This window comes from Trachymyrmex septentrionalis, unplaced genomic scaffold (assembly GCF_001594115.1).
Source record: "Trachymyrmex septentrionalis isolate Tsep2-gDNA-1 unplaced genomic scaffold, Tsep1.0 scaffold32, whole genome shotgun sequence".
Classification (NCBI taxonomy): domain Eukaryota; kingdom Metazoa; phylum Arthropoda; class Insecta; order Hymenoptera; family Formicidae; genus Trachymyrmex; species Trachymyrmex septentrionalis.
This window is the reverse complement of record NW_017305485.1, coordinates 880,829-890,270: the sequence shown is the minus strand read 5'-3', so window position 1 is coordinate 890,270 and position 9,442 is coordinate 880,829. Positions and strand designations below refer to the sequence as shown.

At 39.5% G+C, this 9,442-nt stretch overlaps 1 protein-coding gene across 4 annotated transcripts in view; it reads right to left on the bottom strand.

The window, feature by feature from the left end:
- LOC108750089 (GATA-binding factor C-like) overlaps nucleotides 1–7,386 on the bottom strand; it is a 97,135-nt gene extending 89,749 nt beyond the window's left edge. For 3 of the 4 annotated variants that reach the window (XM_018489331.1, XM_018489335.1, XM_018489334.1), the window contains exon 1: nucleotides 6,777–7,386. The gene's annotated coding sequence lies outside the window, so the exon portion shown is untranslated. Of the gene's footprint in view, nucleotides 1–6,565; nucleotides 6,719–6,776 lie in introns of those variants that run through there. The other variant, XM_018489332.1, reaches the window with a different exon arrangement.
- Between the last annotated feature and the right edge of the window lie 2,056 nt (nucleotides 7,387–9,442).

The following is a 9,442-nucleotide window of genomic DNA, read 5'->3' as shown; positions in this document are numbered from 1 at the left end:
CGATATATATATATATATGTATATATTCTGCAAATACATTTCACGAGTTAGACAATATTATCAACTATGCCAACAACGATTATATCCATAATACGCGAACGTGACCCTAATCCCTATAATTAATTTAAATACTTGTGTTATAAATACAATATATTGAATAATTAACATCAGTCACGAGTAACCGCGCAGTTCATTAATTAAATGCGCCGAAAAGTATTGACGTTCCAAATTGTCGTCCAATTTAAGCGGTTATCACGAAAAATGTCGGGAAGATAATCGCGAACTCGATCGATCATAGATATAACTAAATTTGAACAGATCAATCAAATCGTATCACTCGACACGATCGCAAGACGAACGAGCGATTACTTTTCAGAGATATCTCACGATCGGAATAATATTTTTTTGGCAATATAAATCACGCGAGAGCCGCTTTATTTTTAACGCATCCATATCCAGCGGTTGTTTAAATCATTAGCTCGCTCGAATATTTAACAATTGGGAATCTATGGATATTCTCGCTATAAATAATTACTAACACGCGAAACTCGTTCTAAAAAAAAAAAAAACTTGCTGATAATAGAGAGACTTATTTCGTCTTGTTGATTTTTTGGTTTCTCTATTCCCTCTCTTCCTCTCTGCTTTTCAGGTAAAAAACTTAACAGTTCCCGAAGCGTTATGATTGCCGAAAAAAAAAAAAAAAGAGCGAGAAGGAAATCGTCTAATCTAGTAAGAGCCACTCGACTTGAGATAATCAATCGAAATCAGACTCTTGACCGATATGCACTTTCAATCACTCGCACATATCGTGAGTCGAGTTTTTCATCGATTTGACAATCGCGATAACGAATGAAAACCCCGGGCTAGATAACTAACACGAAAACATTGTGGACTTTAACCGCGCGCGAGAGATTATGATACTCGTGAAAAAAAAACGAAGGTGACAAAAATACCCGAATTCTTCGCACCAACCATATAAGACGACGAGACGATAAGCGGTTACTTCCTAGATCGACGTTCTTTTATATATATATTCTTATTTATATATATATATATCGTAGATATTACACACGACCGTGACGAGAACAGGTTCGAGCAAATTGGAGCACGTCCGTTGAACCGCCGACGAAATAATTACAGCTGATAAGCGTATACTATTCATACACGTTTGCTCATTTCGATAAAGATGATCTCATCGATCGTAATAGTACATCAACGTAAGGAGTTTTCACTGCGAATAAATTCCTTCCTCGCAATACCGCGGCTTATTTTACGTGCCTCGATTGTAACGGCAATAATTGAACGCGTGAAAAATTAATCTTCCTGCCAATGTATTAATAAAAAATCGTGCATTTTTCTGCTCCGCTATCAGATACATGCCGTAAATTACATTCGATATTTTGCGAGTAACTAACGGGAACGAGGAATGAGCGTTTTAGAAATTTCACCTGCGATTCTCTGATTTCGCTTCTGGCTTAAATTAATTGTACTTTCATTAAGTCCGCTGCGATCTAGTGGATCTTATCTACTCCGGATTATATCACTGTGTCCACTCTCGACGAAACTCCATCGGCGTCAACTCCTCGATCACGTATCACATCGCTATAATCTTATCGAAATTCGTTAATCTCTTCAAAAGCGTCAATGTTGTAACAGCGTCGGGTACTCTGAAATATACGGAAACGTACGCAACGTCTCGAAATTAACGGAGGTTTCGAAGAATCGGATCCGAGGATAATAACGTCGCTGTTATGAAACTGGCCAATCATAATTAATCCTCTCTAAGAATGGAATGACTGTGATTGGCTAGTTTCTCATAATCGTCGATGTTACTAACTTTGGCGTTAAATCGAGCCGCGTAAACGTAGTCAACATCTACTTCATCCGCATCACAATGTAAATAATATAGAATAGCAACGGAACATTAATTTTGTTAGCGCATTTCTGCGCCTTCTGCGGAATGGAGCGATGTCCATTTCGATTAATTTCTGTTTCTACAGATTTTAATCTCGATTTATTCTTTTTCTTTTTCTAATACTTAAAACTAGAAAAAGATGAAAAGTAAGTTGAATTAAGATTGAAGTTAATCTACATACATTAGAAATAATCCAGTTTCGCGGCTTCAGGATCAAGAAGCAAATGTATCTTATGTTTGAATATATGTCGCCTCTTATTCCAAGTTTACTTCCAAGATGGAGAATAGGAATATAATATTGGAACTAATCGTTCCAACTTTTCAAGACGTGTCGAACTATTTTAGTGTAAGAAAATATGATGGTTCGCAACCGTCGAAAATTCGAGAAAATCTACGCTACACTTAAACATATTCAATTCTGCTACGTCAAAAACGGAGAAGGCACAATTGTCTGAAACGTTTCAGCGTTTCAGTGACGTGTTTGGGACACGATCGCGATTCACTGCAAGGCGCGTCTCTCGTTTGTGATAATCTGATAGGAATAACCAAAACGGATACCTTTTCTCTCGCACGCCGTCGAAACGCGTCGGAGGATGAAGAACGGAACCACCGGCCCGTGACACGCACTGTCACGGCCACGAAAATAAGAGAAGAAACGTCATCGACAAGTCGCTTCGGCGAACTTTCGGCAAGCTCGAAAAAGCGGATCGCTCGAATCGGCTCGCGGCCGACGGATCGAGAGAACGAAACAATCGAGAACGCGAGAGACTCGGACCAAGAAGATAGTAACGCGATACTTCGCCTCTTCGTCCAGAGAAAAAGGGAAACAAATTTCAGCTTCGGAAAGGACTCGAAGGGACATTGGCCGAATGGTGGCATTTCGTTTACCGAACGATACTCAAGGCCGAAGTTGGATTTTGGAGGATGTTTTTCTCAAGCGGAAGGACTCGCGCATATGAAGAGAAAAGTGAGAATCGTTTCGGATACATTTTGTGTCAATTTTTATGTATACTTCTTCGCCCCTTAAAACGCGGAAAAAGGGGAATATTCTGTAACTCTTAACTGTAACTGTAACGTTATGTAGTGTCGTTGCGCAGCTGTTTTACTATATACAAAATCTGTGCAACGACACTGGTAACGTTGCAGTTACTAGTCAAGATCGAATTTCAGAGTAGGTCCTTAAATAATGCGATTACAAATATTTTCAATAGGATAGGCGGTAGATGAGCGAGCAATGACGAACGAGTGTGTAGATGTACGCACTGAGAATCCCACTAATTCCATAAATCCTATGTTTTTGATAAACACAAGTAAAACGTTACAATAATCAAATTTTTTACTTAAACAAAATTATTTTATTGCATCAACCAGGGATTTGTTTGCCTATGATAAAACAAGAGATTAGTGGTCAACCAATTAGGATTCTCAGTGTGTATAAGGAAGTCTTGTTATGAAAGGATCCCTTCACAACAAAATAAGAGGAAAGCCAAAGTAGGAAAGATCTATCAAGTTTTGAGACAGGTGGGATTCACAAACAAATAAGTTGGAAGTATGTTAATGCATTGCAATTTCTCTTATGTCACATGTTTAGTAGACGAATACACCCAAGACAGAACGCAAAGGATTAACGTTACCGTGGCTGCCGCTCTACCAAAGGATTAATATTACCATTCCCGCAATTTTTTTCTATCCTCCCGAGTATAAAAACAGTAGTCGAGTTATACTAGCGTCAAGTTGTACTATGTTTCTCTACTTCTCTTATACCGCCGGCATGTCCGTTACACCTGCAAATAGCCACTTATACTTTACGGCAAACATCTGTTTTCCTTCTTTTTCAATGTCCTTCAAAAGGCATACGCCTTTTCCGTAGTAAAGAAAGATATATTTCTGGGAGAAAAATATAAGTGAGTTCAAATACAAAGTACAAATTATTTTTAGCTAGAAATTTAATATGATTTCAACAAAAGTATAATATATACTCTGTGCGTTTTGCTGCAACGTCGAAAACGGTTCCATTACGTTTCCAGAAATTATTTTATATGTATAACGAAATCTAAAGATATATAATTAAAAAATTGTACAATTTAAATATATCGACTCTTTTAACGAGTAAAAAAACAATTTAATTCAATAATGTTTAATTTTGAAAAGTTATCAGCAATAATTAAATTAACTAGATATTAAAAATTTAAGAAAAAGAAAACCTCGTTGACAAGGAAATATGAAAATTAAGTAAGTTTTTATGATGAATAAATTAATCGTAATACATTCTCTCGTCATGCTATAAATTTTAGCACCAGTTATAATGTTAGTTACAATCGGATGAATCGGGGTTCTTTTTATGAAAGAATTTCTATAAAGAATCCTATAATGAAATTGTATAGAAATAGGAGCAGCGAGTTTCTTCGGATTATACGTATATCTAATAAAGTTTTACATTAATACCAGCAAAGTAGTGAGGTATCGTTTATTGGAAGAAAACTACATTTTTCTATTCACATGTTAAAAATACGTCATTTTGAGTCAAATCGAAAAAAAAAGAGAAAGATAAAAATTGTTTATTTCGAATATAACGTTTATATTCTTAAATGCTTTGCTGTTACTATTCGCCCATTCGTCCAATTGTTTAAATTGTAAACACATATTTGCAATAATTCAGTAACTATTGCAAATAAAACATATTTTACATATCCAAGGTGCGTAAAATATTTGTGCTCTAACTCAAGCAACAAGTATTTTTAAAGGAAAAGATTATCCACAGGCAATCTTCGATTTTATCTGTGTAATTTCAAACCCTGTAACTGCGTAATGATTTACTTATTCCTTCAGTCACAATACAAACTGTAGGTACACTAGGATTTTATACGTTTTCAATAGTCTTAAAGTCATTAAAGATCCCCAAAGATGAAGATGTTTTTCTCCCAAAAAATTATTTGTTTTAAGTTCATTATACAAATGATGCTGATCACTACAAGTAAAAGTATTGAAATAACATTCCCATTGTCGTTTAGCGCGTTAGAAAATAGCGGCAGACATAAATGAAACCCTGCTAGTTTAGGTTTAACCATAACTTGTTATACGTAGATGCATTGGTCATTTCAACAAGAACCTATAAATGACGCTCACATTGTCAAAGCTGAGCAGAAAATCACTAGAAGATATTAATTTGACATTTGCCGAGTTTAAACCGTTGTGTTGCGACGGGTGTCGAAAAAGGGTCCGTATTATTCTACTCTTCTGACCGACCGTTTACCTGCGTTCTCGGAATTCGTCTGACTTTCGCTCTCGATTGATCGTTCTAGCTCTTTTGCTCGTTTTCGTGGACCAAGAATTGTATAATCATTCGTAAAAAAAGAACTGCAAATTGTGGACATATATATGACATATGAAGACATGGAAAAACTCGAGCAATAATAGATAATAAGTACATCAACTCAATCGAGTACTCCTGAGAAGTTTGACTATCGTGAAAAATGTATCCGTCGCTGAAGTATTCACTACTTAAATATTTTCTAATATCTCTCCAGTTATAGATGGGTCAGGAAAATTTTCGACATTTGCTGAATCATTTAGGTCTCTCTATTTATAGGCAACACTATTTATTTTTTACTACCGGTATCCCTTCATTTATTTTTATTATAGTCATGGATTTTAAAATGTATTTTGAAGCATCTCTCTCTCTCTCTCTCTAAGCGTAATCTTTATTTGAATATTCTTGTAATATCGAAATTTTATTCCATTTTCACCAACCGCAAATTAATTTTAATCTCAGTTCAACTAACTGTCTTTTTTTACATTGTTAAATCTATATCGTCAAAGTTAACCTAATTTAAGTCGTCACTAATCCTTAATTTATATCGTTATTTTATACTAAAACGACGAATAAATTTGACATTATAGATTTACTAGCGTAGTTTTAAGAATTAAAAGAGATGAATAAAAAGTTGTACCAAGATTAAAGTTAATCTATATTGATGGAAATGAACATTACTCGTATTGTTTATGCCTGCCTAAAAAATCTGTCGCGAAATGAGTAACACATGACGTGACAGTCACCGATCATAGAGCAAATAAACTCGATGATGAATAGAGAAAACACAATAAATTATAGTTTTTAGGATGATATAAGTATTAAGAAAACCGCGACACTTTATTCGCGACACTTATAAACAATGCCAGATTGATTTCACCTGGCTAACGTAATTATGAATCACATTTATGCCCGTTTCCACCAATTTAGATTAACTTTAATCTCGACTTAATTTACTAATTTTAAGACTCAGTTTCACAACTCACGATTAACCTCTTCACCAAGGTTCAGCTTACTCATCTCTTTCCAATTCTAGAATAAGAAGGAAATGAGAAACAAGTTGAATTTCAGCTAAGAGTTAACCGTGAGTTATGAAACTGGGAAGAAAGATAAAAGGGTAAGTCAAACCGAGATTAAAGTTAATCTACATTGATGGAAATTTGACATCAAAGTGTAAAAGAGCGAAGATACAATATTTAGCTGTATAATATGAACTGATTTCCCTCCTCTGGCACATCATCCGATTGAAACGAAACATGTTACTCTCGACGACAATTTAACCTTACAGATTTCAAAGACAAGTCAATTGCTATTCACGCGCTGCGATAAGTCAAACTTACGTACGACGATTGTGATCGGTGGTAACGTTTTACGTCGGAGAAAAGTTGGAAAAGCGACTCGGCGGGGTGGATTCGATAAAGGCCAGCGACAATCGCGAGATATTTGCGCTGCGTTGCGCTGCGGTACGTTACGGTGCGATGCCCCCCCCGTCGCGAAACAATCAACACGGATAATCAAACGACTACGATCGTCGACGCTGTCTGCCCTTACCTTATCTCCCGGCGGCAATCCCCGGTCGAGATAACAGGACTAGTTTGTTGCCGATTCCGCGGTTGTAGACGCGACGGAGGAGGGGATATCGTTATCACTAAGTTAGCACCAACACACTGCACCGTACATCACACACACAGCACATCGTAGCGTTCTTGGAGTTTTGCTCGACGGACGGACGGAGTAAGTAGATGGTTGAAGGGAGAGAGGGGGCGGGGGAGGGGAGGAGACGGGGAGGAGAGACGCAACGCAGATTAATCGGATCGATCGACTTTCATTGATTCCTTTCTGCTTTTCCCCTCTTCCGTTTCTCCTTCCGGCGGATGTTGTCCCTTGGAGAACGAGGATTCCGATAACAGGACAATCCACAACGTCCTCTCACTTTGCAGAGTGGAACTTTGGCGCGCGAACTCGTACCAGTCGTACTCTGCCTTCCACCACAAAACTCATCTCTAGTCCATCCTCCTGCCTGTCTTCCCCGTCGCGTTCGTCTTATCGAGCGGATAAGGTGCGGCTGTAGAGTCTTTCGGAATTTTTTTCCTCCTTTTTCGTTTTTTTTTTTCCCCCAAAAAACGCACGCACGCGCGCGCGAACTCGACCCGATGCGACTGTCGTGGCAACCGGCGCGAAACTAAGCGCATGAAAACACTGCGCTGCACGAGCCCCCACGTTCCCGCACGTTCGGCAACTTTCGTTCCAGTCCGACGGCGTTCGGCCGGTTCTGGCACCGCCCCTGAGCTGGAGTCCAACCTACCAGAGGGGCGTAACTGCTCTCTTCTCCCCACCGCCATTCCGACGTCGACGGAGAAATGCATTCTGCACACCCCGTATGCATTTATGCCGGCGGCCGTACCGTTTCTCCACCGATGATGTTATTGCCGCTGTTGTCAGCGCCGTTGACGAGAATACGAGAAAACGACGAAAGGACAAGTGTCTCACGCTTTCATAAAATTAGTAGCGTAGTATAAACGACAATGATGGATACAAATCCATACATGGTGAATCGGTGTCAAAGTGCACACGGAGACACGAGGCGACGATCGATGATGTTATTGAAATTTTTTAGGCTGTTGTACCGTCGTGAGACGGATTTCTATTGGCCAACTGAATATTCATGAGGGAAGGCGGTACCCCCGTTTAGCTTAGGCGTAATTTCTTTCGAGCATCAAGCCCTCTTCGGTCATTTATCTTGTCTCGTACCGGTTTACGAAAGAGTAAAGCGTCGGGGTCTACGACATGAGTATTTCTTGAGTATGTTTCACTCGGGAAAAATGCACAAACGAGTCATATCACTTGCACTGACTATTGAAGTCAATTTATAAATGAGGAATGCACACGCACACTGTACATATGTAGACGCGAGCGATTTGCTCGTTTTTCACAGAAATAATTTACGTGTCGGGAAATAGCTGGATCCAACCTAGCAACAGTGTTCGAAGCGAAATGTTCAGAATGCGATTCGGAACGTCCACAGCGGGACGCCCGCGCGCGAGCGGAAAATTCAATGTTCCCAGGCGGATTTAATGCAGTCCTCACCGATTGGCAGATACCGCGGCTCAACAGTGCCAAATCGTTCCATCAGGACGCACATGGACGATACATTTCTATAGTCTACTTTGAATATATTGCATCGAGTGCAATGCGAGCGATGCTATTTACGTCGGCAATTTATCAACGCGCCGGCCAATCGAAAATCTAACGTATCATCATAGTGCAATGACGAATAAAATTATCGTAGATAATTTTTAATCTTCCTCGCAATAGAAATTTTTTTAAATTGACTGAGCAGTCGATAAAAGATTAAATTCGATCAATGGCTTGATATAGATATCTTTAAATTTTGTTTATTATTCAAAATTCCACTATCTCTTCAATATTTTTTATCGAGCAAAAATTAATTAAATTATAAATTAATCGATCAATCTATAGATAAAAAAAAGAGAGGAAGAATGCTTTAAGGAATAATTAATTGTTCGAATACTTAATATAATTTATTCCGGAGAGAGATTTCGATCGCAAACTCGGCTCGTTTACCCGCTTTTCGACGGAAAGGGAATCGGGCCGATCGCGTAAAACACGATTATCTAGATCGCAGCACGAGCCGGCGGGATGCTGAATAATTCCGTCGGATCAACGCGGCGCGAGGTGGCTGGGAATCCCGTGTGGTTCCCGTGATGAAAGAGAGATGCGCGCCTTCTCCACACTCTGATCGGCCGATCCGAATTTAGATCGGATCGAGGAAAACGAGGGCCCGAACGCGCGGGAGCCACGTGCCCCACGCGCGAAGAGATTACCGGCTAGATACGTACACACTTGCGTATTTGGTACGCACAAAACACACACACACACACACACATCCATGCACATGCCTCGCCTGTACATACATCGCGTATACGACATGTAGCTCGCGCGCGCAAACGAACGAGCGGACCGTCGATCTTGATGCCGGCGGCCTATCTAGATGAGATACCGCGATTAAGATACACACGCCCTCCGAAATCCGAAGTCTGAAATCCGAGCGAGATGCGATGACGACGACGACAATCTACCGTGTTACAGGTTGCCCCAGGTCGTGCGATCCGATAGCGCGGCGAGACTTTCTGGTCTGTCCGCTGTTCTCGTATCACTTGTACGTTAATTGCAGCCGGATACCGGCAATCTTCTTG